At 55.5% G+C, this 27,565-nt stretch overlaps 1 protein-coding gene across 1 annotated transcript in view; it reads right to left on the reverse strand.

The window, feature by feature from the left end:
- KIAA1671 (KIAA1671 ortholog) overlaps window positions 1–27,209 on the reverse strand; it is a 168,334-nt gene extending 141,125 nt beyond the window's left edge. Inside the window, exon 1 of the mRNA XM_053929169.2 lies at window positions 27,123–27,209. The gene's annotated coding sequence lies outside the window, so the exon portion shown is untranslated. The remainder of the gene's footprint in view (window positions 1–27,122) is intronic.
- Between the last annotated feature and the right edge of the window lie 356 nt (window positions 27,210–27,565).

Consider the following 27,565-nt stretch of genomic DNA (forward strand, 5'->3'; position numbering starts at 1 on the left):
CTCTACAATCTCCTAACTCCGCATAAACACCGCCTGCTCTTGGTTGTCCCAGGCCCTCATTTTGCCAGCATAATCACCAGGTATTAAGAGCTCAGGGCACGCCGTGTTTGGGGGACAACATGCAGGGCTGGCGGCCAGGATCTGCCGGTCCCTTGCCCTGTCTGTGTCCCTCTGCATGACCGTAGAGCATGGACTTCCAACGTCCAATCCCGTCTGGACCTCTACCAGCTGCGTGGCCTCAGGCAGGTCAGTGCCCCTCTCAGAGCCTTCGTCTGTGGGGGTATACAGTCACATGCTTCTGTGAGGACTAAAGATTACATGTATGAGGTGCTTAGCGCAATGCCCATGGCCGCGACATGCTTCGACTCTTGTCCTCACCCACAGTATCACTGTTAATCATTTAGAGAGCAGGGATGGGGCGGGAACCTGTGGAGTCAGACTGCTGGCCCACGTCTGCACATGTGCGGGAGAAAGGAATGGGACAGGAGGAGGGACAGGCTATGCCTGGTGTCCCGAAGAACACAAGGAACTAAAGAGGCCTGAAAGTGTATACAGCAGGCACTCAGTATGCAGGAGCTCTGCTTATTATAAAATTTCTCCTCAGAAAGTGAACGCAAGAAAATGACCTCTCTGGACTTAAGAGATCCTTTCAGGCCCAAAGTAACAACGGTGTGCAGACAGCCCCAGATCTCAGACCAAAGCAGGCACAGGCGACTCTCCCTGCTCACAGCCCCTGAGCTCTGGTCCAGCTGAGCCACAGTCGCCCTCTGCCTGCAGGAGGCAGCAGTGCTCACCCCCTTGAGCCACCAGGGGCAGAGCCTGCCCCCAGAGTGTCGGATGCTGGCGGAGCCCCGCCCAAACCCTCCTGGCACAGGTGGACAACTTCCTCCTGCTCGTGGGACAACTGAGAGACGCGTTCCACAGCCCCACCCCCAGGCCCCCAGAGGACACCTGCCCATCAGCTCCCCTAACGGTGCACCACCACCCAAATAAACCACTTGCCCTGGCACCCTTGACTCAGGCTCTGCTTCTTGGGGAGCCCGACCCAGGACACCCTTTTTCCTAGACTCACTGGCTCAGAAGAGGTGGACTTGCGCAGAACACCGTTCTCCCCTCGGGTGTCCCGACACAGTGAAGAGGCACGCCCCGCTGTGAAATGGGTCTGCCACACACTGACCACCGAGTCAAGTGAGGTCCTAACACTTGTGCTGGTGCCATTTTTTAAAGTTGCAGTTCATTCAAAAGATTCGTTGACTCACTACATATCAGCCCCCCACTTTTAGTGATGGGGAGCTACTGATAGCCACAAAAGTTGGGGTCTCTGTTTATACATGAACTCATGTCGCCACCTCTTAAGAGTCAGGGGGTGGAAAAGACAGGGAATGGATAATGCAACAGGCCAGAACAAAGACGGCAGCACGTAATAGGGCAGGTAAAGGGAACTGGTCTGTGATGTGAATCACAGTTGGGCCCCATGGATTGGGTGATCAAAGAAGGCTTCCTGGAGGAGGTGACATTTCAGCTTAATGACCTAAAGGATCAGAGGGAGCTAGCCAAGGAAAGGCCATGAGGTCTATAGTTAAAAAAGAAAGAAAGAAAGAAAGATAAAGAGCTCAGGGGACGGATGCAATGGAAACTGCTGCCAGCCTGGCGGGAGGGGAGCACAGGGAAGTAGCAGGGGCTGGGCCTGGAGAGAGGGCATGGACCAGACCGAACGAGGCTCCAAGGCTGCCTGTGAGAGTACACCTGGGGCTCTCCCAGAACCACCTTCCTCTCCCTGTCGCCCTTGCATTCTGATCTGCTTTTCTGAGTGGGAGAGGGTGGAGTTACCACCCGCCTGCCAGAAGCCTCACTGAGTCCCCACGTCCCAGGGGAGGGCATCTCACATGTCAGCATCCTCCGTCCTGCGTGTCCAGGTGAGAATTGCTGGCTTCAAGGCAGGTACAGGGAGAGACAGAGGGAGGTGCTTTGAGATCAGCACCTGGCAAGTGGGCGTCTGAGTCGGAAGACAGCCTCGGGCAGCGGTTCCTCGCACTCCGACTCAAATTCACCTCCTGCCTTTACGAGCTTAGGCAAGCTCCTCCCCTTCCTTAGCCTCCGTTTTCTCATCTGCCGAGGGGGTTAATAATCCTTTCTACTTTGGAAGGTGGCATATGGTCCATGTAAAAGCGCTTGGCACCGTTTATTAATTGATTCCATATTCACTGGCCTCCTGCTGTGCACCAGGCACTGGACCGGGAGCCAGGACGCAGCTGTGAATAAGACAGGGCCAACACTGGGTGTGGCAGGGTCAGCAATCACTAACACAAGGTTTCACGAGCACACAGTAGGTGTGCTCCCTCAGTCTGGGTCCCTGTCCCGCACTAAGGCCCAGAGCCTGGAGCTACAACGTGAACCCTGCAGATGAAGACTTTCGTCTCCTGGCACAGACCCAAGCATGGCACCCTGAAAGAGTCCAGCTCTTGCCCTGGCTAGTGTGGCTCAGTTTGAGTGCTGGCCTGCGAACCAAAAGGTCACCGGTTCGATTCCCAGTCAGGGCACATGCCTGGGCTGCGGGCCAGGTCCCCAGTTGGGGGCATGCAAGAGGCAATTGGCAACCAATTGATGTTTCTCTCACACAACAATGTTTCTCTGTCTCCCTCCCCGTCTCTCTAAAAATAAAAAAAAGAATAAAAAAAAAGAATCCAGCTCTTGCCCTGGATTCAGGGTGGCTCAGTTGGTTGGAGAGTTACCCCCTGCACCAAAAAGTTGCGAGTTTGATCCCTGGTCAGGACACATACTGAGTTGTGGGTTCAGTCCCTGATTGGGGTGATATAGGAGGCAACCAATCAACATTTCTCTCTCACATCAGTGTTTTTCCTCTCTCTCAAATCAATAAACACATCCTCAAGTGAGGATTAAAAAGAAAAAGAAAAGAATCCAGCTCTTCAGGGGTGACTCAGCTCTGGCAGGGTCCAAGGCCCGGCCCCTACCCTCACCCCTACAGGCAACACCCCTAAACCTGGGAGACAGCCTCTAGGGAGATTAGCTGTGGGTGCGGCCACTAATGCCAAGGGTGGTGTCCGCCAGCCCAGGCATGAATCACGTCCTGCCCGCTCTGTAGAGGACGGGGAGGGGTCCACCAGACCCACATCCAAAAACGCTGATGTGATGTCGCCATGCCCTCTGGGGACAGGCAGAGACGCCAGCGGATCAATGACCAGGGCAAACCCAGGTCCTGACCTCCCACACGGGCGGAAACAACCCCAAACACAAAGCCTCCGGCCCCTGCCGCCAGCTCTGAAATAAACTCTGGACGGAGGTGATCGCCTCCATTCTTCGCCACCACCCTGTCATGACAAGTATCGTTATTCTTCCCACGGGAGAAAGGAGGAAACTGAGGCTGAAGGAGGTTAACTGCCTCATCCCAGGCCATTCACCTTGTCAAATGCCAGAGGCCAAAAGGCTGGCCCACTCTGCTGGACAGGCAGGAGCCAAGAGAGGGGCAACCCCGAAATCACACCAGGCAGGTCCCCGGGCCTGTCCTGCTGCAGGGCCGTTTGGTGGAGCCCGCAGGCGGCAGGGGCCGGGGGTGGGGTGGGGGGAGACGGGCTGTGGCTCTGGCTGGTGACTTCAGCTGTGTGTCAGAGCCTCAGTGTCCCCAGCTGGACGAAAAGGGCCTGGCACACCCACCAACGCCAGGCCCTTCCCACTAATGAGGAGGAAAGACCTGGCATCCTGGCAACCGCTGGAGCCGAGGCCAGCACACGCGAAGCTGCCCACCCAGCTGGGGACCATAGGGCTGCATGACTCCACCTCTCAAGGAAGGGCAAGGCCAGGGCGCAGGCCAGCACCTGCTGTGTCAGGCCTGTTGACACCTAGAGGTGGCCTGTTCACGCAGGGGCTGGGTTGGAGGCGGAATATTCTACAGCCCAATTCCAGTACCGCAATGCAGGGCTGCTGCTGGCGTGTGCACACGGCTGGCGAGTGTGTGGGTGGGTTTGCACACATATGCTCGGGTCCGGGGAACAGGCTCCCAGGTGGCTGGGGGGGTACAAGGTGTGTGTGTGTATATTTGGAGGCACTGGTTTGGGGTGTGGGGCGCCTGGGGACAAGCTCAGGTGCAATGGTGAACAGTGTAAACATTTACAGGGCAGCTCTGCTGTGAAGGCGGGGAGCGGCGCCCGGTGGAGGGGCAGAGGGGAGCCAGGATCTGTATGAATCCCACCCCTGGATGGGGAAGAGGTCTGCTGGGAACTGCCCATCACCTTTTCTTTTTCCTGAGTGATGTCAGTACCCACGTGTGTGTTAATGCGGCAACAGTGCCCTGACCAGATGCCTCTTCCTCCAGGAAGTCTTTCCAGACTCCCCACCGCCACCTCATCAGGCAGGCTGGTGGTTGTGACTGGGGGGAGGAAGGGAGGGGGCTGGCCAGGTAACTCGGAGGGACGGGGAGTGGGCAGGCGGACGTGGGCAGCACGGGAGCGTGTCAGCAGTGTGCAGCCATGAGTCTGAGTGCTCGTTTGTGTGCTCGAACACTGTTAAGCGCTCGAACTCTGGAGCCATCCTGCCTGGGTTTCCGTCCTGCCTTAGCCACTTCAAGCCCGTGGGATTCTTTCCGAGCCTCAGTTTCCTCATCTGTAGAATGGGGGTAACAGCAGCGCCCCTCAGGGGCCGGCCGTGAGGACTGAACGAGCGAACGCACGGAGACCACGAGCACAGGGCCTGCATGTAGCAACTGTTCAATGAAGAGCGGCTTTCTCAGCATCACGGTGGCAAAGGCATCTGTGCATCTCATGGTACCTGCCATCACGGTGTGGGTCCACGTGTGTGCCTTGTGTCCGTGGAGGAGCTGGGTGCGACACCGTGTGTCCCTGGGGGCCATTTGTGTCTCCTCCTCAGGCTTTGGGGGCGAACATAAAAATTTATTTCCTGCCCCATCACATAACGTATACACTCCTCACTCAACCCGTTAGAACACGGGAAACCGAGGCCCCATGTTCCCAACACAAGAATGAACATCTACAAGGCGTTAAACTTAACAGCCCCCGACACCTTCCAGACACCTGAAAATAGGCCCTGGGTTCCAGCAGCGAATGGCAGTTAGGTGACACCCCATCCTCAGGGAGCTCACAGTCTAGACTAAGGAGAGATGCGGCACTAGTCAAAGAAGAGCCTGAGAAAGGTTTCCAACCAAACTGCAGTGAGAGTAAAGGGGGCACATCAGGAGGGTACAACAGAGAAGGAGGCAGCAGAACAGCCTGTGCAAAGGTCCTGGGGCAGGAGGGCCGCGAGGGAACTGGAAGCGCACAGCTGGTGTCCAGGGGCAGAGGGCACCAGGGCCGCGCGGCTGCACAGATGGGCCTGGAAACGTGAAACAATCTAAGTGTCCAATGACCGGGCCTGGTTAAAGAGACCGCAGCACTCTACTCTGGTGATTTTACGCACTTGTCCCAAACGAAGCTTACAAACCCGGGCGATGGGAGAAACCGTTAATGGCGTGATGCTGAGTGAAAAAAGGAAACTGCAAAGCTGCGTACATCTGGGGTTTCACTCTCCCCACCCCACAAGAAAATGTAATCAGCCTAACCCTCCTGCATGGAAAACAAATGCCTCCCCCAAAATACAAGCCCCTAACCACCCCCCCCAAAGGATTTCGCAGCGCTTCAAAGGGGCGCGGGCTTCTGGATGGTATGTCTTCCTCCTGTAGTCAGGCATTTATAATGTTTGATCGAGATTTCTTTTATGTTTTTGGTACTTAACAAAGACCGAGAAAAGTTCCCTGACTTCTGCCCAGATCCCCGCACCCTAATGAGTTTTCTGGAGCTGTATTTTTAAGAAGACAGGCTTTTTTTTTTTTTTTTTTTTGGTCCAAATCTCAAATAAACAAAAGCGCATTTGGCAGAGGTCCCAGGTGGGGGGATGTCCACCCCACCCACCCTGCCGGTACCAACACTGCAGCTAAGACAACAGCAAGTGTTTTCTCGGGGGGCCGTGGGGAGGGGGCTCTGGAGCCCTTGCTCTAGGGCTCGGGAACTGGTCCCAAATAGTTTCCTCCGCACCCAGGGACCCTCCCTTTCCGGTGGCTCAGGGTCAGCCCTCCTCCCACACTCCCGCTCTGAGCCAGGGCGTCCCCCCAGAGCCCTGACCAGCCCTGAATTCCTGGGGCATGGAAACCCAGAATCTTCCATCTTAAAGACCACACAGCCCAAACTCCCTCTTTACACCCGTGAGAAGACTGAGCCCTGAGAGAGAGAAGCCCTGAGCTGCCCAGGGATGTCCAGGAAGCAGTGGCAAGGTCCACACTTGAACATGGACCTCCTCACTAGGACCATTCACATGCCAGAAAGGCATAAATTTAGCATCTACGATGTGCCAGGCTCTGCTCGGAGCACTGGGGACGTGGCCATGAAGCGAACGGACGGGCCCCTGCTCTAGAAGGCAGACCTTTCAGTAAACGAGGGGACAAATGCATGTCTGAGCCCAGCAGGTGTGTGAAGGCGATAAGGCAGGGCGCGTGTGAGTGCGAGTCCAGCCTGGGAGGGTGGGGAGGACATTCCCAGAAGGTGACGTCTGAGCTGAGAAAGAACATTCCAGAATGGAAGTCACTGGAGGGCTTTAGCAAAAGCTGTGACTGTCTGGAATCTGCCCCCAGGCACCAGTGGAGAGTAAACAAACTGGAGGGCAGGGGTGAGGTCTGGAGCCTGGCAGGAGCCCGCTGCTGCTCCCAGGTGGGAGACAGGGATGACACGCCCCATCAGGGGGCCATGGGGATGGAGAGGAGAGACAATGTGGCTTCAGACACAGGTGACGGGACCAGCTGAAGGACTAAGTATAAGGCAGAAAGCAAGAATATGAACCACCCACCCCATCACCACCACCACACAAAGCAACGGGAGATCAGAATTGAAGGGAATCCCCAAAAGAGCAATTTGAAACACCCACCACACAGAAGCAGTGAGCGAGCTGGCTGGTCTGCTAATTCAACACCAGTGCAAAGCACAGCGAGTCCGAGAGCCAGGTTCAAATCCAGACTTCACCACCTACTAGTCACATGACCTTGGACAGGCCAATGCTCCTCCCCAGCCTCAGCTTTCCTTGCCTATTAAACGGGTATGATGATGCTTAGCCCAGACGGACAGTGCCGGACCTGGTACAGGGAAGGCTCCCCCTTCCCTCCCTGTCTTCCGGTGTGACCCCCAAGGGCCCTTCTCAGGTGAGTTAAATCACCCCAAAGCCCATTTTTAAAGAACTAACATAAACAGTGACTTTCTTCCCAAAGGATCGTACGAAGCAGAAATGGGAATCCCTCCCACTAAAGGGGGCTTGGAACAGAGACACCCTAAATAACAGGCATGCACCCAGTTCTGGGACTGGGGCTGGGCAGGAGCCTCCACAGTCCTGTGACCTGCAGCTGGAACTCGGCAGGGTGGGGACAGCCAGGGACACCTGCCTCTGGCTGCAGCACATCCCTCCCTCCCTGGAGGGCATGGAGTAAAGGCAACCGTGACTCCAGGTTCAGAGGCTGTGAGGCTCAAATCCAGGCTTGGCTTCTGAAAACCACTCTCCCTCCCCGTGCCTCTGTTTCCCCACTTGTAAAGCAGGAAACACAAGCCCACCCTGGCAGGAGGCCATGAGACCACCTGTAGATGTGTCCGCGCCGGCTGGGGGCTCAGGAGATGTGTTCCCAGGACCCAGAGCACAACATAATAGCATCTCCAAAAAACACCCCATTCCTCATTCCTGGGCGCGGGAGCCCTGCTACCGTCCAGAGCAAAGGGGTCTTTGCAGACGCGCTTACATCAAGGATCTGGAGAAGCAGGGGCCACCCAGATGATCTGGGTGGGTGGGCCCTAAACGCAATCACATGTGTCCTTGTAAGAGGGAGGCAAAGGGACTACGGGAGAAAAAAAGGCAAGGTGACAACCTCAGCAGAGAGACACTTGAAGATGCAAAGCGTTGAAGGTGGAGGAAGGGGCCTCAGAACCACGCGCAGCCTCCACAGGCTGGAAAAGCCAAGGAAACGGATTCTCCCCACGGAGCCTCAGCAGGTACCGTACCCCGGTCTCTGCTCTGTGAAACTGGTTTTGGACTCCGGCCTCCAGAACTAGGAGAGAAGGCACTGCTGCCGTTTTAGGCACTGGGGCTGGGACAGTGCGTCACATCAGCCCCAGGAAACTAACACAGAGGTCTTCCCCATTCCACCCCGGATGCAGTGCTGGACTGAACGAGAACTCCCGCAGGTAGAGGCCAGACGTGGGTGTTTCTTGAGAACTCTCAGGGAGATCGCCCCAGGGTGAGAAGCACAGGTCTGGGAGCCAGAGGGGCCCTTGTACACGACCTCCCAGCACTCACCCCCGGTGCCGCGGACCCCTGTCAGTCACCGCCGCCCCCCAGGACCATCTGTGCTCCAGGGCTGGGGTCCCCCCAACTGCCCCTCACTCATCGTCACCGGGTGTCGCCCCAGTGGTCAGCACTACACACCAAGACCTGAGGACACACACCTGAACAAGACGGGGTCCCACCCAGACACGGGAGGAATTACAGCGGGAAGCCCTAAAGGACTCAGACGGGGGCTGCCTGGGGGCTGCGGGAGGCGTGTGGGTGGGGAAGGCTTCCAGCAGCGGAGACCCCTGCGCTAGGTCTGGCAGAGGACATAAAACCTCGGTGCAGCAGACACTGTCCGGGCCCCGCCCGCCACCCTGCGCACTCCAGCAATTTCCAAAATAGCCCCGCTTCCCACCTCTCGGGGAGGTGAGTTCTGCGCCATCAGGGAGGCCCCCGTGGGGCTGAGCCCATGGCCCGCACCAGAGGCAGCTTGGTTATGAACACACCCAGCGGTGGCCCCCTTCCCTCCCCAGTCCCTCTGTGCCCCTCCCAGGGCAGTCTTTCCTGGGACCACCTCCCACACAGCCTACCTTCACTCAAAACACGGCCTCCGGGTCTGCTCTGGAGCCCACCCCTCTGCGGGGGCAGGGCCTATGCAGAAGGCACGGAGTAAGGGGAGGTCCGGGAGGCGGGAGAAGGGTATCACCACTATCACACACATCATTCACCGTCACCTCCGGCATCACGTGTCAGCTGCTGCCTTGGTCCCCTCTGTGTTGTCTCCTCCCATTAATGGAAGAAGGTGCTAGTATCATCCTTTTTTTATTTTACAGAGGGGGAAACTGAGGCTCAGAGAGGGGAACTCATCATAAAAGTCTAAAACGATGTGTGTTCCGGCCCTGGTTGGGTAGCTCGGTTGGTTAGAGCATCATCCCGACACACCAAGGCTGCGGGTTCGATCCCCAGTCAGGGCACATACAGGACTCAACCAATGAATGCATCGGTAAGTAGAACAAATCGATGTCTCTCTCCCTCTTTCTCTCTCGAATCAACACATAAAAAATAAAATAAAATGGCTGTGTTCTCCTCTCTGGACCTCACCACCCATCTCTCTCCACTTCAATCACTATGCTTCAGCCACACAAACCCTTCTGTTCTTGAACTTGCTGCTCCCCACTCCCCCACCAAAGACTTTGTATCTCAGGACCTGTGCCGGCACTGTTCTACCGCCGGGAAGAGAGGGGTAAGAGAGGGGGCCTCCTTCGGCGCTCTGCTTAGATGCCATTTCTTCAAAGGGACTTCTCGGAACGCCCAGCGGCGCCCCCGTCTCACTGCCGGCCACATTTGTGTTCTCCGCACGACCCTTTCACCGCCGGAAATGATCTACCCTGTTGGTTTACTTGCTCTTTTCTCTCTCTGGCACAGAGGCCAACAAACTCTGGGCCATGGGCCACGACTGGCCCACCACCGATTTTTATATGGCCTGTGGTCCAGGGATGGCTTTTGCATTTTTTAAATCATTGTGGGGGAAATCAAGAGAATAATATTTCACACCCACACGAAAATCACATTTCAGTGCCCATAAATAAAACCAGGTGGGGGCACAGCCGCGCCCGCTCTGTGCCGGCCGTTTGTGCATGAAAGGAGGTCAGCAGGTGTGATGTGGTCACGAAACCCAAAACACGGCACTATCAGGAGGCCCTTTACAGCCGGCCCTGCCCTAGGGTGCCGGGCCTCGCCTGTCGCTTCCCTGGGCGAGTCCTGCCGAGGCAGGTGCTCAGACAACAGAGGGGCAGATGATGAACAGGACCCACACCCAGTAGGGGGCTGGGCGTCACCTAGGCTCCCGCCGGTGAATGAATGAATGGATGGATGCATGAATGAATGACCCTCAAAGGGAAGCCATAGATGTCACCCCTGAGATTTCCCCAGGGTCCCCCACAGAGGAAGGGTCTGACATTCCCTGAGCAGGCGCCTCTCCAGCAGCACCAGCCTGGCCTCGACGTTCACTGTGTGAGCCCAGAACTCTAAAGAGAGGACGTGATTCATTCCAGAGGAAGGAAACCAGCCCTCAGATCCAGGACCAAATTTAACTCCTTTCCTCCACGCACCTCCCCCCAAACACACACTCGCACACACACACAGAGCATCTCTCCACCTCACTGGGGGAGGAGGTAAAGGAGTATCCAGCCCAGCAGCCAGGGCGGGGGAGGCCATCGGTAGCTCCTGGCTCAGCTTTCTCCTGCAGGGGCACCCACAGCTCTCTCAAAACGCAGAAAATCCTCCACGGAACAGCAGTATGTCAGAAAAATTCTTCCCTCTCCCCTTCCCTCTCAGCACGAACACAAAGAGGGAACTAAAGAAACAAGAGACGGAGCAGGAAGTAAGGACCTTGCACTACCCTGGGAATTTCCGACGCAGCAAATAAGCCGGTCTCTTGGGAGGATAATAGCGTCCTCGATACCTGGGAGACGGCACCTAATTTATGTCTTCATTCCCCGTGGGGGGAAAATGGATGTGCTCACACTTTGCCACGTGTCGTCTGAACAGACAGGTATTTTTATTTCCCGAGATGAAAGTTCTTTTCCGGGTGCACATACCTCCCAAAAGTCCCAGAAACAGCAGCTCAGCGCAAAGGTTCTACGACAGGTGTGATTCTCGGGCCGCTGCCTCTGGGTCTCGGCCTGACATTGTTATCACAACCCTCCAAGTGCTCCTGGGTGAAGAGGTCAGTGTTCACTGCTCTTTGCCTGCTCTTTGTCCTCTGCAGCCCTGTTCCCGGCCGGCAGGACCCCAGAAGCTCCCATGGAAGGCAGTTAAGGCCACACTCACGGAGTTGCTGAAGCTACCTCGTGACTGTTCCGTAGCTGACCTTCCCTCGGCTAGCAAGCCCCACAGCACAGGCAGAGGTAAAATCAATGCTCCCTGTTCAGCTACCTTTGAAGATGGACCTTAAAGGCCCACACACCTTCCCCTCCAGGGGCATCAAAGGTTCACGAGACAGAAGCCAGTGGCGAGGGCCCTGAGGCTCTTCGTCTTAGCTCTGTGCCCCTGGGGAAGCTGCTTGACCTCTCTGGGCCCCCAGGTCCTCAGGGGGATTACCACTGGGCTCCCCACCTGCCAGAGCTCTGAAGACGGAAGCCCTCCAGGGAGGTAAAGTCACTGCCATGCCCCTTCCCGTCTATACCAGAGTGGCCTTCTCCCAAAAGGGGCTCCGATCACATCATGCCCCTGCTTAACCCCCCAGAGGCACTCAGAGTCAAATCCACCCCCTTCTGTGGCTCCGTGCCCTACCCCCCCATGTATTCTGCTGCCCTCACACCAGCCTCTGCTGCACTCCCAGCCTTCGTGCATGCTGTTCCCTCTGCCTGAAACAACCTCTCTCCCACCCTACCACGTGACCTTTAGGTCTCAGCTTTAAAGGCCCTCCCTCAGTGTGGGGGGTTGAATAACACCCCCCTAAAAGTCGTGTCCACCTAGACTCTTGGAATGTGACCTTCTTGGTCTTTGCAGATGTCATTAATTAGGTCTCAGTGAGATCACACTGGATTAATTAGGGAGGGCCCTAATCCAATGACCAATGTCCTTATAAGAAAAGGAGAAGACTCAGATGTGCGGATTCAAGCCACAGAGCACCAAGGATTGCCAGAAGCTGCCAGAAGCTGGAAGAAAGAAAGGACGGGTTCTCCCCTACAGCCTTTAAGGGGTGGGGCCCTGCTGAGGCCTTGATTTTGCACTTGGAGCCTCTAGAGAGAGCACATTTCCATTGTCCTGAGCCATGTGGGTCCTGGTTGCTTGTGAGAGTCCACTCCGAAAAGCCCAGCACCAGCCTAAGTCCGTCCTCCAGAACTTTTCCAAAGCCTCCTGCTCCTCCTGGGCCACAGCAGTATCCGCACCCTCTCCAGGCACAAACTCCCAGAGAGAAGGGGCCCCTGCCCTGGGCTCCCCCCAGCAACCAGATCCCAGCAGGCGCCAGCCAATAGGATCTTCCAAACGAATCAACCTGACAGACACACCAAGGGAAGCTCAGAGAGGCTGAGAGACTCATCAAAGGCCACACGCCAGGAAGAGGCAGGCACCAGCCTGCAGACCCCTGGCTTCCCCACGAGTGACCGGGGGGCCAGATGCTGACACCCACCCTGCAGGTTTCGGTCCCTGCAGGCGAGCCTCCTTCTCCCTCCTGACTCCCAGCAGCCAGGCCCGGGCCCTCTGGGCTCTGTACCAGACCAAGAGCCTGACCTTGGCAGAGACCTGTCTCAGTATAATGAACCCAGAGATAAAGCCTCTACACTCCTCTGAGGCTCTGGGGCCACTGTGGGCAAGACATGCCCTGGACTCGGGCTATCCCAGCACCAGCAGGGCCACGTCACCCAGCGGGGCCCACTCCCCCTCTCACCCCCACCTGCCCCTCCCTCACACACCCTCGCTGCCAACTCAGCATTTACGAAGCATTTATGGAGGCACACAGTCCAGGGGCTGGACGTTATGCAGCACTGACTCATGGGAGACAGGGAGTCCCAGGCAGGAGAAAGTCACCTTCTGGCGCTAGCCTGTCCTTCGCACTTCTGCAAGGGTTGCTGAACACCGCTTTCAACCAAGGGGGAGCAAAGCCCGCAGGGCCAGCAGCGTTGGCTTGGCGGGAAGCTGATGACACTGTGTGCTTTCCTTGGTTTGTATTTTTAAAGTAAATTTCTACTATGGCCAGAGGTGCTGGTTTTTCCCATTTATAGTAATGATACATGGACTTGTATCAAAATATTAGGTAATAACATAGGAGATATATAGACCTGGCAAAAATCAGAAAGATGATGTGTGGATGACAGAGCTTGGGGGCTCGGCCTTCATTCATTCACTCATTCATTCATTCATTTGCTCACCTACTCACCTACTCACTCCAGCTAAGAGGCAGACACACACCCTTGGTCATTCTGCAATAACTTCCTAAGCTTTAGCCAGAACTGAGTAATGTGTTCTGTGGCTGGGCCTCTGGGCCCACGCACCCCTCAGAATTATCTGGGGAGATTTCTTTTTTAATACTAATGCTCAGGCCCCCACCCCAGACCCAGTGACTCCAAGCCCCCAGACGGTGGTCCTGGCACCTGTATTTTCTTAAAGCTCCCGGGGGGTTTCTTCTGAGCAGCCAGTCCCAGCTACTCCCCAGTGAGTGGGGCGCTGGGTCCGTGGTGTCTAGAGAGCATCCTGGAAGAATGAGATCCAGGCCGTAAGTGTTTTCCAAAAAAGACACATGCCAGGGCATGCCCCGGGCCAGTGAGAAGCAGGCCAGCCCTCTGCGGGGCCCTGGGGCATGTCCTGAGAAAATTCAGTCAGACGTGGGAGGCTGAAATAGCTCCAGAAAACACAGCGTGATGCAACAGAGGTTCTAACAGGAACCGAGGCCCAACAAATACAGATCCTAAGACTGTCCCATAAAAATGAGCTTTGGCCAGGTAGCTCAGTTGGCTAGAGCATCATCCTGATATGCCAGGGTTGTGGGTTCAATCCCTGGTCACAGCACATACAAGAAGCAGCCCGTGAAGGCATCAGTATGTGGAATGAACAAATCAGTCTCTCTCGAATCAGTAAATAAAAAATTAAAAAAACAATCTCCCATAAAAATTAAGCTCCAGTCACACCTAGTAGGGTGGCTGGTGTCAAAAACACAAAAAATAGCAAGTGTCGGCGGCCACGGGAAGAAACTGGAGCCCTTGCGCACTGCTGGTGGGGATGGGAAGTGGTGCAGCCGCTGTGGGAAAGTCTGGTGGCTCCCGAAATAATTACAACTAGAACGGTCTCCCCCAGCCACTCTAGGGTCTATAGAAGAAGTGAAATCAGAGTTGTCTGCGCACCCCTGTTCACAGCGGCATTACGCACAACAGCTACAATGGGAGAGCAACCCGCGCCCGTCCGCAGACGGGTGAATAAACAAATGTGCTGTCTCCGCACCATGGAATATTACTCAGCCTTAAAGAGCAAGAAAATCCTGACACATGCCACAACATGAGTAACATTATGCTAAGTGAAACAAACCTTCCACTGAGCCCTGGCTGGTGTGGCTCAGTAGATTGAGCACCAGCCTGGGAACTGGAAGGTCGCCAGTTCAACTCCCAGTCAGGGCACATGCCTGGGTTGCCAGCCAGGTCCCCAGGTGGGGGCGTGGCAACCAATTGATGCCTTTCTCTCCCTTTCTCTCCCTTTCTCCCTCACTTCTCCTCTCTATAAAAATAAGTAAATGAAATCTTAAAATATATATATATTTTAAAAAGGAAATAAGCCAACCACAGAAAGACAAAGATTATAGGGGTCCTCATATGACATGAGGCGCGTAAAGTAGTCAAACGCACAGAGACAGGAAGCAGGATGGTGGTTGCCCAGGGCTGGGGGAGGGGAAATGGGGAGTTAGCGTTTAATGGGGGCCAAGTTCCAGTCGTGCAAAGATTTCTGGAGGTGGCTGGTGGCGATGGCAGCCCAACAGTGTGAATGTACTTAATGCCGCTTTTACACTTAAAGACAGTTCAGACGATAAATGTATGTTATGTATGTTTCACCACAATTTAAAAATATATATATATTTTTAAATAAGTCTTGGACCCAGCTACCTGGATGCCAACGCTGACTGGCAGGGTCCCCATAAGGCTTCGTCCACCCAGGGAAGGGAGGCAGAGGTGGCATCCTGCAAAGCCCAGCAGACTCGGGCCCAACCAGAGGCAGGTGCCCCATGGGCCAAGCCCGGGGTGGGCTCCAGCATGCGGGAATGAGTGGAAAAAGGGCCCAAACCTGTTCCTCCACCCACTGGGGTGCTGGGCGCTGGAGCACCTTCATGTCACAACCTGCCCTGTGGGCTCTGTGTCACCCGTGGGAGTGCCTGGTGGGTGGCCAGAGGGTATTTGAGCTCCACCCAGAGTGCCTGCACCCCCAAGCCAGCTGACATCTGCTTGGGGGGTGGGTGCAGCAAGGACTGGTCCCTCCAACAGGTGGGGGGAGGAGGAGGGAGGGGGAGACGGAGAGTGTGTCAGGTAGGAAGAGGCATGAATTAGGAAGCAGGAATCCTAACGTCTCGTCCCACTCAGGCTCGGCTCCCAGCTGGCTGCATGACCTTGAACAAAACACTCATCCTCTCCAAGCCTTTTGTTCCTTCCCCTGAAAGGAAAGCTTCCAAAGGAAAGGCACAGAACTCCAGACAGCCTTGTTAGGTCCGGGATCCAATGCCCGCCCCTGGGGAATCTGCCGCCCTGCTCCACAGACAGGGAACAGCCCAGTGTGAAGCCATCCTCCCCAGGGGCATGCACCTGGCTCACTGTCCCCAGCTGCAGCAGGGCCAAGAGCCCCGAGTGGCTGGCGCAGGAGGCGGAGAGGGAGGCCAGGCTGTCAGGGCCCTGGAGACCTGGGATTAGTGAGCTTGCTCAGGCCCGGGGCCAGCGGCCGCACCACATGGCCACTTCCCACGGGGCAGGCGGTGAAGCAAGCCCACCCTGAGTCCAGGGGAGTAGATGCTGAAGTGAGGCCATCCCCGCTGCTGAACAAGTAAGCCAGAGCTCCCAACCTCTGCCGGTGAGTCAGCAGTGTCAACGCCAAGTGCCAAGGGACACCAGAGGTCTGATGAAAAGAGCAGGAGCTTTGGATCCCAGCTCTCCCCTGTCCTGCCTGCCTTTCCTGACTCACTGATCTCTCTAAGGCTCAGTTTCCTCATCTGGAAAAGGGGATCAACGCTGCCTACTTGGTGGGGTCATCCGGAGGTTGCGGCCAGTGGAAGTGCAATATCCCACCACTGCTGACCTACAAAGACGGCACTTCCGCACGCTGCAACCCAGCAGGCGGATGGGTGGGCACCCAGCACCAGGGCAATAAATGCCGGTCAAAGCAGAGCGTGACCGCAGGTTCCTGCATGGAAGGGGCAGCAGAGCGAACCGAGGAGGGACTGAAATCTCTCCTCCGTTCTAGCAGAAGAATGCGTTTGTCATTCACAGGACAGAACGTAAAACATCTTGTTGCGCCCACACCCAATGTGACCACGACACAGCAAAGCAGTTCCCCCCGTGGGCAGCCCGCTAGCTGACAAGGCAAGGTTCCCAGTGCACCAGAGCACAGCGTGTGTGTGTGTATCACGGCGATACACTGACACGTGGGCTGTATTGGAAGTGATGCACGTCCATGTGTATTAGATCAAACTAGCCCACTGACTGTCTGATGTTTTTTAAGTGTTAAGAAATGAGCCATATGTGGTCTATCCATGCAATGGAATACTATTCAACCGCGAAAAAAAACGAAGTCCTGGTACGCGTTACGATGCGGATGAAGCTTAAAAACGCGATGCGAGATGAAAGAAGTCCTTCACAAAACACCACGCCTTGTATGATTCCATTCACAGAAAATGCCCAGAACACTGCAGAGAGTCAGGCGGTGGACTCGTGGTTGCCGAGGACCACAATAGAGGGACTGGGGTCTGAGCACTGACGGCCACAGAACACTGTGGCCGTAGAAACGTCCCCCATCGGTTATGGCGAAGGTTGCAGAGCTCTGTGAGCACACTGAAAACCGCGGAGTCGTACCCGTCTCTAAAAATGCACACCTTTTTACTGCACACATGTTTTATTGCACGCTTCTACAAGCATCCACATTTTTTATTCAAGTGCAATCGACATGGAACATGACATTACTTTCAGGTGTAAACGTGATGATTCGGTATTTATAAACATTGGGAAATGACCGCCCTGATAATTCTGGTTAACACTAGTCACCATGCAGAATTCCCCAAATTTTTTTCTTGCAGTGAGCATTTTTAAGATTTCCTGTCTTAGCAACTTTCAAATATGCAATAAAGTAGCATTTGCTGTCATCACCATGCTGCACGCTACATCTGAAGACATTTATTTTATATCTAAATTTTTGTACTCCCTTCCACCACTTCCCCTACCCCCACCCCCACGTCTTCCAACCACCTGTCTGCTCTGTGTATCTATGAGCTTTTTAAAAAGTCACGGGGCTAGTAAAAGGCAGCATCACCCCCCCCCAGACTCGCTTCTGAAAACCAGGTTCTGTGAACCCCTCCTTCTCTCTGGCACCTCCAGGTCCCCACTGGAGTCCTGGTGACTTCCCAGTTTACAGACCTTCCTAGTGGTGGCCAGGTGACACCGTCACTCTTCCCAGGTATGGCTGAGCCTCCTGAAACCGCTGCTGCAGCCAAGGGAGGAGGAGGAAGGGTGCCCGGTGAGCTCATCTTACAGGGGCCACCTCCCGCCCGCTGGGACCTCCAGTGGCTCTGACTTGGAGAACGCCCAGGCCTTGGCGGGGACAGGAAGCATCCGTGAGCGATAAAGATCGGGACTTGAGCGCCCTGAGTGCTTGGTGTGGGCCCAGCTACCTGACCAGGCCCCTGTTCAGAGCAGCCCCCACCTCTGAAATAAGAGTGGGACCTCTGTGCCCTGCCCTGAGAAGGTGGTCCAGGGGCCCCCCCAGCCTAACATCCAGCTCCGCCAGTTGTAAGTTACAGCATTCCCAGAAAGGGGCTGGCTCATGGCTCAAAACAAGAAAAACGACACACACGCATAAAATGTGGGTAAGAATTCAGCATCTGCTGCATGCCAACTCTCTAATCGCTTCACCGATTTCAACGGGTTCGACCCTTAGTTCAGCGACCTCACTGAACAGGGGAGAAGGTGAGGCTCAGAGGGGGTCAGCTGGGTGTCCTCAGGGCGACCTGCTCGAGGGCACACAGCTAGGAGGTTACAGAGCCAGGGTCTGAATCTGAGCCACCTGAGGATGAACCCCGAGAGGCGGGGCTGACATCTCTCAATCCTAGGCATGCTGTGATTGGCAGGTATAAAAGTCACATTCCAAAATATTAGCACCATTTATCATTAAACACGGGATCATCAGACTTATCTCCTCCTTTCCATTTACCTATTTTTCTAAATGCTCAACAATGGAAATGTATTACCACGTGCATGTATCGCAATAAAGATAAAAAGAGAATAAAATTATTAATTAGGAAAAGGAAAGGAGCCACTACATGCCAGGTTTGGAGGTGACAGCCGGGTACAGCAGAAGGGTGCACCAAGTGCACCCAAAGCGCAGTGGGAGCTTTATCCCACATCACCCTTCCATTTATCCCAACTTTCATGTGACCTCGGCCAGGCTGAAAGACAGGCACCATCACCCCCATTCTGCAGGTGTAAACCCCGAGGCAGAGGGGAAGCCACTCCCACTGCTGGTGAGAAAGCAGAGGCAGACCGTGCTCCCGGGGCTGCAGGCTTCAAACCCAGACTTCAGTGGCTGGCGGCTGCTGCGGTCTGCAGAAGAGCCACCTTCCTGCAGGTGACTCAGGACTCAGAACAGGAACTGGTGACACCCAGAGAGCCCCTGAGGACACCCAGCTGACCCCAACCCAAAGCCAGGGCAGATGGCTCACACTTGCTCTGCTGGGTCAGCCAGCATGCTGGGCATTCCAGAAATTCCTCCAAAGCTTTTTGATGCCTCCAACCATCCCCTCTTCCTTTTAATGAACGAAAGAACTAAAGGCCACCCTCGGAAGCACGCTCACTTCCTCTCTGGAGTTCACCCGACAGAAACCAGGCACGTCTCGCCTCCCCAGGAAGAAGGTGGTCTGCTGGCTGCCAAAGCTTCCCAGTCTCATTCAAGTCCTGGGTGCATCAAGGGAAGCAGGTCTGCTTCCAGGCTGGCAAAAGGCGGGACCAGGAGAACACGGTCCCCACCCCCACCCCCCCTGCATCACCACCCTGGGCACACTGCTCTGTGACCCCCCCCATCTCTCTCTGTCAGGGAATGAGCTGTGTCCCAGGCAGCTCTGACACACACCCAGAGCCAGGCTCAGGCCCCAGTACACAGTAGGTGCATAATAAATAACAAAAATGAAGATGATCGGCAAACCCAAGAGAGGAAAGGACACCCTGCGCTGGAAGTTCTGACGGGGGAGAGTATTTCTGGGCAAGTTGGGGAGAAGGGCACTGACTGTGTGAGTTATCACCGGGAGGTCTAGGTTGACAAGAGGCAGACCGGAGTTCAACTCCAGCCGCCGCCGCTTCTCCCCTCAAGCGGAGTGATGCGAGGGGGCTCTCTGTCTCTGAGCCTCCGCTTGCTTGTCTGGAAAGGGGGTGAATGCTGCCAGCTGCCTGAGCGATGCTGAGGACTGACAAGAAGAGGTACACACAGCAGCTCCCTAGCAAAGGATTTGGCACACAGTAGGTCCTTGGAGAACGGTGGTTTTCTAGGCTCTACCTTTTAAACAGCTGGTCTGGCCTCTTCCCAGAAGGGGTAGGTAGCAGGAACAAGAGGCTCAGGGACCCACTCACCCAGCTCTCCCTCCCCCTGTGAGAAGGGCGCAGAGACAGGAAGGGGCTTGGCCAGGGGCACACGGCAGAGAGGCTGGTTCCAGCACTCTGCCGTCAGGGTTTCTGGTCCAGAACTGCTTTAACACTCTGCATTCTCTCCCCAGGGCCCAGGCCCCTTCACGTGCCCAGCACAGTCCCTGGCAGGCAGGGGCCAGGTCTACAATCAGAGACAAGAGGTTTCCAGCACTAGGGCCTGAAATGAAAGGGAGACAGGCTTGGCCAGCTTCCCAGGCCAAAGGGCTCTGGGAGTTCCCCAACCAAGTCACTCCCCGGCCCAGCCCAGGGCACTGGGCAGGGCTCGGCGGGCACAGTGCCCACTGAGCCCTGGGCTTCACGTCCGGGCAGGAGGGCTGTGTGTGTTCAGAGTGACCTCGGAGTACCCAACGCACCGCTGGCCTCCCCTTCAGCTGCAAGGCCCGGCACACTCCAAGTTTCCTTCCCTCTCCCCCTTCCCCAGGCAGGGCCTCATTGCACCACGCCACAGGTAAACAGGATGGTCCCCAGAAAGGGCTTTCGTCACTGAGGAAGCAAAAGAAAAAAGAAAAGAAATATCAACACAGTCATCTGGGAGGCTCAGTCCTGACCTGGAGACTTTGAAAATACAGCTGCGTCTCCAACAGGCAGGACTCACGCCCCAGGGCCCCCTGCGTGCCACTAGCTGGCAAGTTGGGCAATCAATGCCTTTGACCTTTCGGGGCCTCAGTTTCCTCATTTGTAAAGTGCAAACAACACCAGCCTCTGTCTTTCTAGGATGAAGAAGGGATGTGATAAAGATTCTGAGCAAATGAACTAGCCCGTACATCAGGGCAACTAGCATATAAGAAGCAGCCTATCAGTGCAAGTTATTATTATTTCTAATTATTGCCACTATTTCTGCTGGTACTGCAAACAACAAAGATTTATATTGTGATTTATAAAGCAATTCCTTGGCGTACACAGTTTCGTTTTTTAAACACTAAGCTGATCTTTTTACAGGGATGGGCTCAAGGAGCTTCACACGCTGTTAGCTCACCGAATCCCACAATGATCCCACAGGGAAAAATCGTAGCATCTTCTTTCAGCAGGGGAGGACTGAGGCTCAGAGAGGCAAAGTCACTTGCGCAAAGTCACACAGCAACGACGAGGTGCAGATGGGATGGGACACTAGGGTAGCCCAGCTCTGCCCTGCTTCACCACCAGGGAGAGAGGTCAAGGACACAGGGGCAGCAGTCGGGCTGTGCGGATCCACACACCCCCTTCCCAGTAGCCACCCTGGGCATGCAACTCCCTCCCTGAGCCTCGGTTCGCTCATCTGTAAAATGGGGGCATGAGGACGAAGGAAAATGATGAATGTTCTCCACTTACTATTTTTATTCTACCACGAAGAGATCAAAAGGAAATGCCCAGAGAGGTGAAGTCGTGTGCCCAGGGTTGCACAGGAACGCCACACCTGCACTACCCCAAATCTCAACCTCCCGACCCAGCTTCCCTCAGAAACCCTCCCCTGGTGTCCAGCAGAATTGCAGCTTCCCCATAAGCAGCACAGGATGCGCCGCGTCACCGACGCAGGATAATCTGCTGTCAAATGGGTTAATGAAGGCGTGGCTCCTACCCCTGCACCCAGATCGGATGGCCTCTGGCAGATTCTCCTGACCGTGGGCCCCCTGAGGCCTGCTGTGCGTCCACCTCAGAGCAGTGTGAATGTCCCTTAAACGCACAGCTCTCAGGACTCTTCCTGGCTGGCCTGGAGCTGCTTCAGGTTCAAGGGTGCTGAGTGGTTGGGTGAGGCCCTTTGTCCCTCCCTGGCTAGAAAGGCTTGTTCTTGGAAGAGAATCAGGTAGTCAGTGACCCGTTAATAGAAAAGCACCTGCTCTAGAAGTGCCTGCCTTCTATCTTGGCGGGGTGGCTCAGGTGACTGGAGCATCGTCCCGTACAGCAAAAGGTTGCAGGTTCAATCCCAGGTCAGGATGCATATGGGAGGCAACTGATTGACGTTTCTCGCATCCACATTCTCTCTCTCTCTGTCTCCCCCTCTCCGTCTCCTAGCCTTTGTGGAGTTGGAAAGGTACAGCCACTCCGGAGGGAAGCTGGGCAGGCTACATCAACATTCTAAACAGGCTTCACCCCAACCTTCACCCTAACCTGGAATACAGTTCCCCACCCTGAAAGCTGTCCTCCAACCACCCGCAATGAGTGTGCAAAGACTCGAACAGGAAAGCTGATGGCAGTACTACCTGTCACAGCAAAAACAAAACCAAAACCACAATTCAATGTCAGCCAACAGGGGGTCTATTCCATCGCTAAGAGCACCTTCAGGCTTGGGAGTATTGTTCAGCTTTCCAAAAGGGCGGGGTAAGTCCACACATTCTGAAACGGCAAAGTGTCCACATCGACTTTAAACTTGCATGCAAAATCTATTGTTTTATGACTGTTATTAAGAGTCGGAGTCCACGTGTGTTGGTTCGTTTGTTTATTCCATGACTGCTGACTGCGGAAGCAGCAGTGAAGACATTTAGGGTTCCTGCCTTTTGCAGTGTCCAGTCCAGAGGGGAAAGAGGCAACGGTAGCGACTCCGCTGAGACCACCCCAGCTACAGGGAGAATGACAACTACCTGCACGCATGGCACACCGACCACGCACCGGTCCCTTCCCACTTATTCCTCACAGCAACCCTCGGAGGCGGGGTCCCGTGCTTTTCCCATGTACAGACCAGGAGCCTCTGGCTCAGAAGGTTAAGCAACCGCGCAAATGCATGCGGCCTGTAAGCGAATGGAAGAGATTCGATTCCTTCTGTCTGGCTGCAGAGCGGACTCGGAAGTAATTCAGATGATTAGCAAAGTATAATAAGGGCTGGGGCGGGAAACTCACTTTTCACTAATATAATATCGTTTTGCCATCTTCGAAGTGTTTGGCATGTTACGTGTTATTTTCACAGTGTGTGTGTACCCCTCTTCTGACTCGGTGATGTAAACGTCCCAAGTTCATGCTTTGGGGACATAGTACATGTTATTTTCATAATACAAGGTAGATACATATATATGTACATGCATACTGTGTGTCACATATGACTCAGCTATGTAAACACCCAAAGATCATATTTTGGAGATATATTTCATATTCTTTTCTTTTTAAGGATTTTATTTATTTATTTTTAGAGAAAGGGAGGGAGAAAGAGAGGGAGAGAAACATCAGTGTGTGGTTGCCTCTTGCGTACCCCCAACTAGGGACCTGGCCTGCAACCCAGGCATGTGCCCTGACTGGGAATCAAACCGGTGACCCTTCGGTTCGCAGGGCGGTGCTCAATCCACTGAGCCAACCCAGTCAGGGCGTATTTCATATTCTTAATGGAGACAAGGCCACAGAACATTTCAAAGGTCCTTTAACTGAGCAATTAACAAAGGCAGCCGTGATAACTACTTCCCATAGGTCACGTGTAATCCTCTCACCTTGCCTTCCCCCTCCCTGCCTCCCATCTGACTGGACCAGAGTCCTAGGGCGTGGATTCCTGAGGCCAGGGGCTCTTTTGACTTGCCCAGGTAAGATGCACGATCAAATACTCATCACCCCGAAGGAAAACAGTGAGCACGCGCTGTGTCTCTCGGTTCCAAGTCTGCGAGCTTCCGTTTAAATGACAGCAGTTTGAGCGGTGTCGTGGGAGGGAGCAGGAGGACCACTCAAAGCCTCCGTTTGATAAGCTGCAAAATCAAGGGTCCCCAAAGCACGTATCACCTGGGTTTGTCATGAAGAATTTGTAAAAGAACAAAACATAATAAGGAAAGAAAATTGTCAAAAAGCACTGCAGCAGGAGCCGGGCACCTGTAAAGGGTGCAGTGGAAAGCGGTGGTTCTGCTACATTATATGCTTTGCCCACATTCTCTCCAACCCTCCCATTTCACAGAAGAAGAAACTGAGGTTCCAGGAGGGAAGTGGCTCCTAGAGTCCGGACGAGTGGGAAGGAACGTGACCTCCTGGACAAGGTCCTCCCTCTGCCCTGGTCTCTATTCTGAACCAACCCTGCGACAGCCCTCACGTCTGGGTATTTAGGGAGGGGCTGGGACGTGTAAAGAGAACTCTGGATGCACCAATTAGCGTGCAGTACTCCAAACGAGCTCTGCCTCTGCTGCTCATTCTGCCCAGAAGGCTCCTTCTCCCCTCCTTGCCTCTTCCTTCTCCTCCTTTAAGACTCAGGTCAAGTGTCACTTGTGGCCACCGCCTCCACACACACAGGCTGGGAGAGGGACCACCTGCCTGAAACACATCCTGAAGACAGGCTGTGATGATAATCATACCCATCACTCAGCGAGCACAGACCGGTGCTGTGCGGACGCAGCCTGGAATTTCCACACGCCGGTTCACTGAGCTCACAGAACAAGCCTTTGAGGGAGGGGAGTAGCCTATCCTGAGCCCATTTTACAGATGAGAAAAACTGAGTCTCAAAACTAGTGCCATGCCCAAGACCACAGCCAGGAAGGGGCAAGGCCAGGTTTGGCCCCAAACCTCCCTGGCTGCCTCCCCCTCTTTTCCATCCCTGCTTTCTCCTGGAAGCCTCCCCAGGTTTATCCCCGCTGCTGTCAGACTCACCCTCACCACCGTTTGTGGCTTCTCCACTCGCCCTCACTGACTCCAAATATCCACAAGTTGCAAACTGAAGAGAGTTCAAACCCTCTCTCTGCCATGGATGGCTGGCAAAGACCTCCCATATCATGGAGCCCCACCCCTGCACCCAGGAAGTATGGGGTCCCTGAGGACCTGGAGGTTTGTGCCCCTCCCTGGGCAGGCAGACAACGAGTGCTTAGGAAGGTTTGCTGAATGGAATAAAATACTGACACTTAAAATAATTAAGCCTCCTCCCCCGGGGGGTTTCCTTCTGCAGATAAAAGGCTAGGCCTCCAAAGGCTCTTCCGCTGAGTGGCTCTCTAAACAGAACACTGACCCGGGTCTCTATCCAAGTCCGGTCCACCCTCACCTCTCACCTGGATTTTTCTAGCAGTTTCCGCACTGGCCTCTCAGCTTCCTTGCAAGCCCTATCCCAGCCAGCCTCCCACTCAGTAGCAGGGCAATCTTCCCCAACACAAAACTGACTTCATCCCCCTTCTGCAGAAGAACTCCCACACCCACCTCACTGCCCTGGGACAAAGTCCAAACCCTTGAGAACGGCTGACCTGGCCCCTGTCAGCATCTCCTGCCAGCACCCCGTTCTCCCTCCTACAGCCCAGCCGGTCTGTTTCTCTTCCTGCCCATAACACCCCCTCTTCCCACTGCAAGCCCTCCAAGAAACTACCACTCCTGACCTCTCCCCAGCTCCCCAGAAGGCATCGGCCCCTCCCCCCATTACAACTCTCCTCATCTAGAGGATTACCTCTTTTCACAAAGGCGTGACCCCTCCCCTAAGGATGTGACTGCCAGTGTCTTGAAATACTTGTTGAATGAATGAATGAACATTTAAACTACTCTTCAGAGGCTCTTTTTCTCAGTTGGTTGAAGATGTATTCAGGTGATGCTGACGGAGGGGGAATGCTCAGGGCCAGACAGTGGGCTGCTCCAATCTCCTGCCAAGGTCGGCCGTGAATAAAAGCCAGCCTCCCCCAGGACCTCCCAGGGGAACGAGGCCCCTCCAGCCTCAGAATCTGGGGTGAGGGCTGCACCCCCTACATCAGGAGCCAGCACAGCTGCCTCACGGGACTGTAGCTGATTGCTCCATGGCTAGAATGTAAAAGCAGGAGAACAGATCTTGCATTGCCCTGGGTCATACCATTTCTATAGTACCAGCCACATATTGGTGCCCCCCTACACACGTGACTCAATCAGCCAGGTCACGTGCCCAGCTAAAACATGTGCCCAGGCGCGGTACTGAAACCCGGCACTTCTCTCAGGTAATTGCACCCTTGTCAAGCAGGCAAATCCTTTAAAAAGGATTCCCCTAAAACCACCAAGACCAGGGCTGGTGCCTTCCAAGCTCCCCCAGAACTGTCCCGGGGCTGAGATGCCAGCATCTGGGGGTGAACGCGTGTTTGTCCAGAAGCCTCAATGGATTAGCAAAGGGAAAGTTGGGCCAAGGGAGAAGCCCTGTCCAAACGCCCTGGTTACTGATTAGCCAAACCCCAGAGCTTCTCTCTGCGAGGAGGGGGGTGGGGGTGCAGAGGAGCAATTAACCCCTTTGGAAGAAAGACAAAGTTAAGCATCTCTCTATTCCTGCAGTTTAAAGAGGCAAGGGCTCCTGGAGCCTGCCCTCAGATGTTGCAGAGGAAGTACGGGGCCTGGGATGTGGGAAAGGAGGGGCCACAAATGAGGGCCCACTAGTAGCTGCAGAGCCCCTACTGTTCGGTACCCATCGCACCTACTAATCTTGCCAGCCAAATAAGAGGATGGGTTGTGATCCCCACCCTCACCCCATTTTGCCTACCGGGAGACCTGGGCTTGGAGAGGTTAAGTGTTTTGCCCAAGGCCACAAAGAAGCTGCAAAGAAAAAGCTCTTTCTTTGTGCAACAGGTAATAGCCCTTTCCTTTCCAATGGTAATGGCTGTTCCTGGCTAGAGAAAGTTCAGGGCTGTGGCAACAAGTCCTGACCACCTAGGCGGCTCGCGGAGGTCACACGCTCCGCTAGGGAACTCAGAGCAGGATTTCAGGGTGAGGTGCCCCAGCTCCAAGACGAGTTTGTACCGGGAGGGTGTGGAAAGGTCAGGTTCGGGTGGGGGTCAGTGTGAGGCTTCCCTTCCAAGCGCCCCGCCTATAGCCCCAGGCTGCGCCACCAGCAGGGTGGGGACAAAGCTAGCCCGCCTGGGAGCAGGGGAGACTAAGCCCTACACCCATCGAGGTGCCTCTGCCCTGGGAAGGAGTGTGGAGCGGAGCGCAGGCCAGGCGGGGAGGGCGCGTCCACAGCCCGGATGCCCCGAGGCCCAGTGCGCAGTTCTCTCCACCACCCCTGCTGCCCGCAGAATCCTTTTGCCTGGGGCTCCGCTTCGCTCGGTACCCCGCGTGTCCACCTCCGGGGCCTCCAACCCACACCAACATCCAGACCCTAGCAGCTCCGGGCTAGGTACCCCGGATCTCCAGCGATTCCTCCAGCTCCGGACCACCACATTTCCCCTGGACCAGCGTCGCGGGGGTAGAGAGAGATACGAGCTCCTAGTCTCCAATCGCCGTCCACTGTCACCCCCAGGCTGGGAGCGAGTGGGACCCCAGGCCGCCGGCGCCCGATCCCCTTCTGGGATCTTCAGCAGGGTGGCGCAGGATCTTCCCGCGGGATCCACTCCCAAGTCTCGGGAGACAGATTTCCCGGCTCCCAAATCAAGATTCCCCCCTCCCGGGAGACCCCGAGCTCAGGGAGATCCCCGCTTCTTCCCCGGCCAACTTTGCCAACTTTTCTCACGGGGCCTCAGCCTAGCTAAAACTTGGCGGCCACCGCCAGTCACCACCTCGCCAGCCCCTTCGAGAACCCGGACAGGGGGCATATGGCCGGCCCCCACCCCCTGCGGCCGCTGCGCAACCTACCCTGGAGCCGCCTTCAACGCCAGCCCTTGCCGCCACCTGCCCGCAGCCCGCCGCACCTGCCCTCGCAGCCTGCGGCCCGCGCAGCCTAGCCTGCTGGGGGCGGAGCCTCCGGCGGGGACGCACCCCCCGTTGCCATGGGAACGGGGCTGTCAGCGCCTGCGCGGAGAGCGCTGGGGCGGAGCGCGGTTGTTCGGACCCTTGCCTGCCCCCGGCTCAGGGGGCCAAAGGGAGGTCCAGTGGGTCAAAGGTTGCAAGTCCTCCCAGGACACTCCTCCCGGAAGCCCCCCTTCATCCGGTCCCACACCTCCCAAACGTGTGGTGCCGAACTTGGGATATTGTTCCTGGTCCCCGTCCGTGTTCCTTGGGTGATCCCCTGACCCCGACCAGGATCTGCCACGACGGACACCGACCCGCCACCGGGTGTGCGCCCCCAAGAGCCTAAA

The sequence above is a fragment of the Desmodus rotundus genome, chromosome 7, assembly GCF_022682495.2.
Source record: "Desmodus rotundus isolate HL8 chromosome 7, HLdesRot8A.1, whole genome shotgun sequence".
In the NCBI taxonomy this organism is placed as follows: Eukaryota; Metazoa; Chordata; class Mammalia; order Chiroptera; family Phyllostomidae; genus Desmodus; species Desmodus rotundus.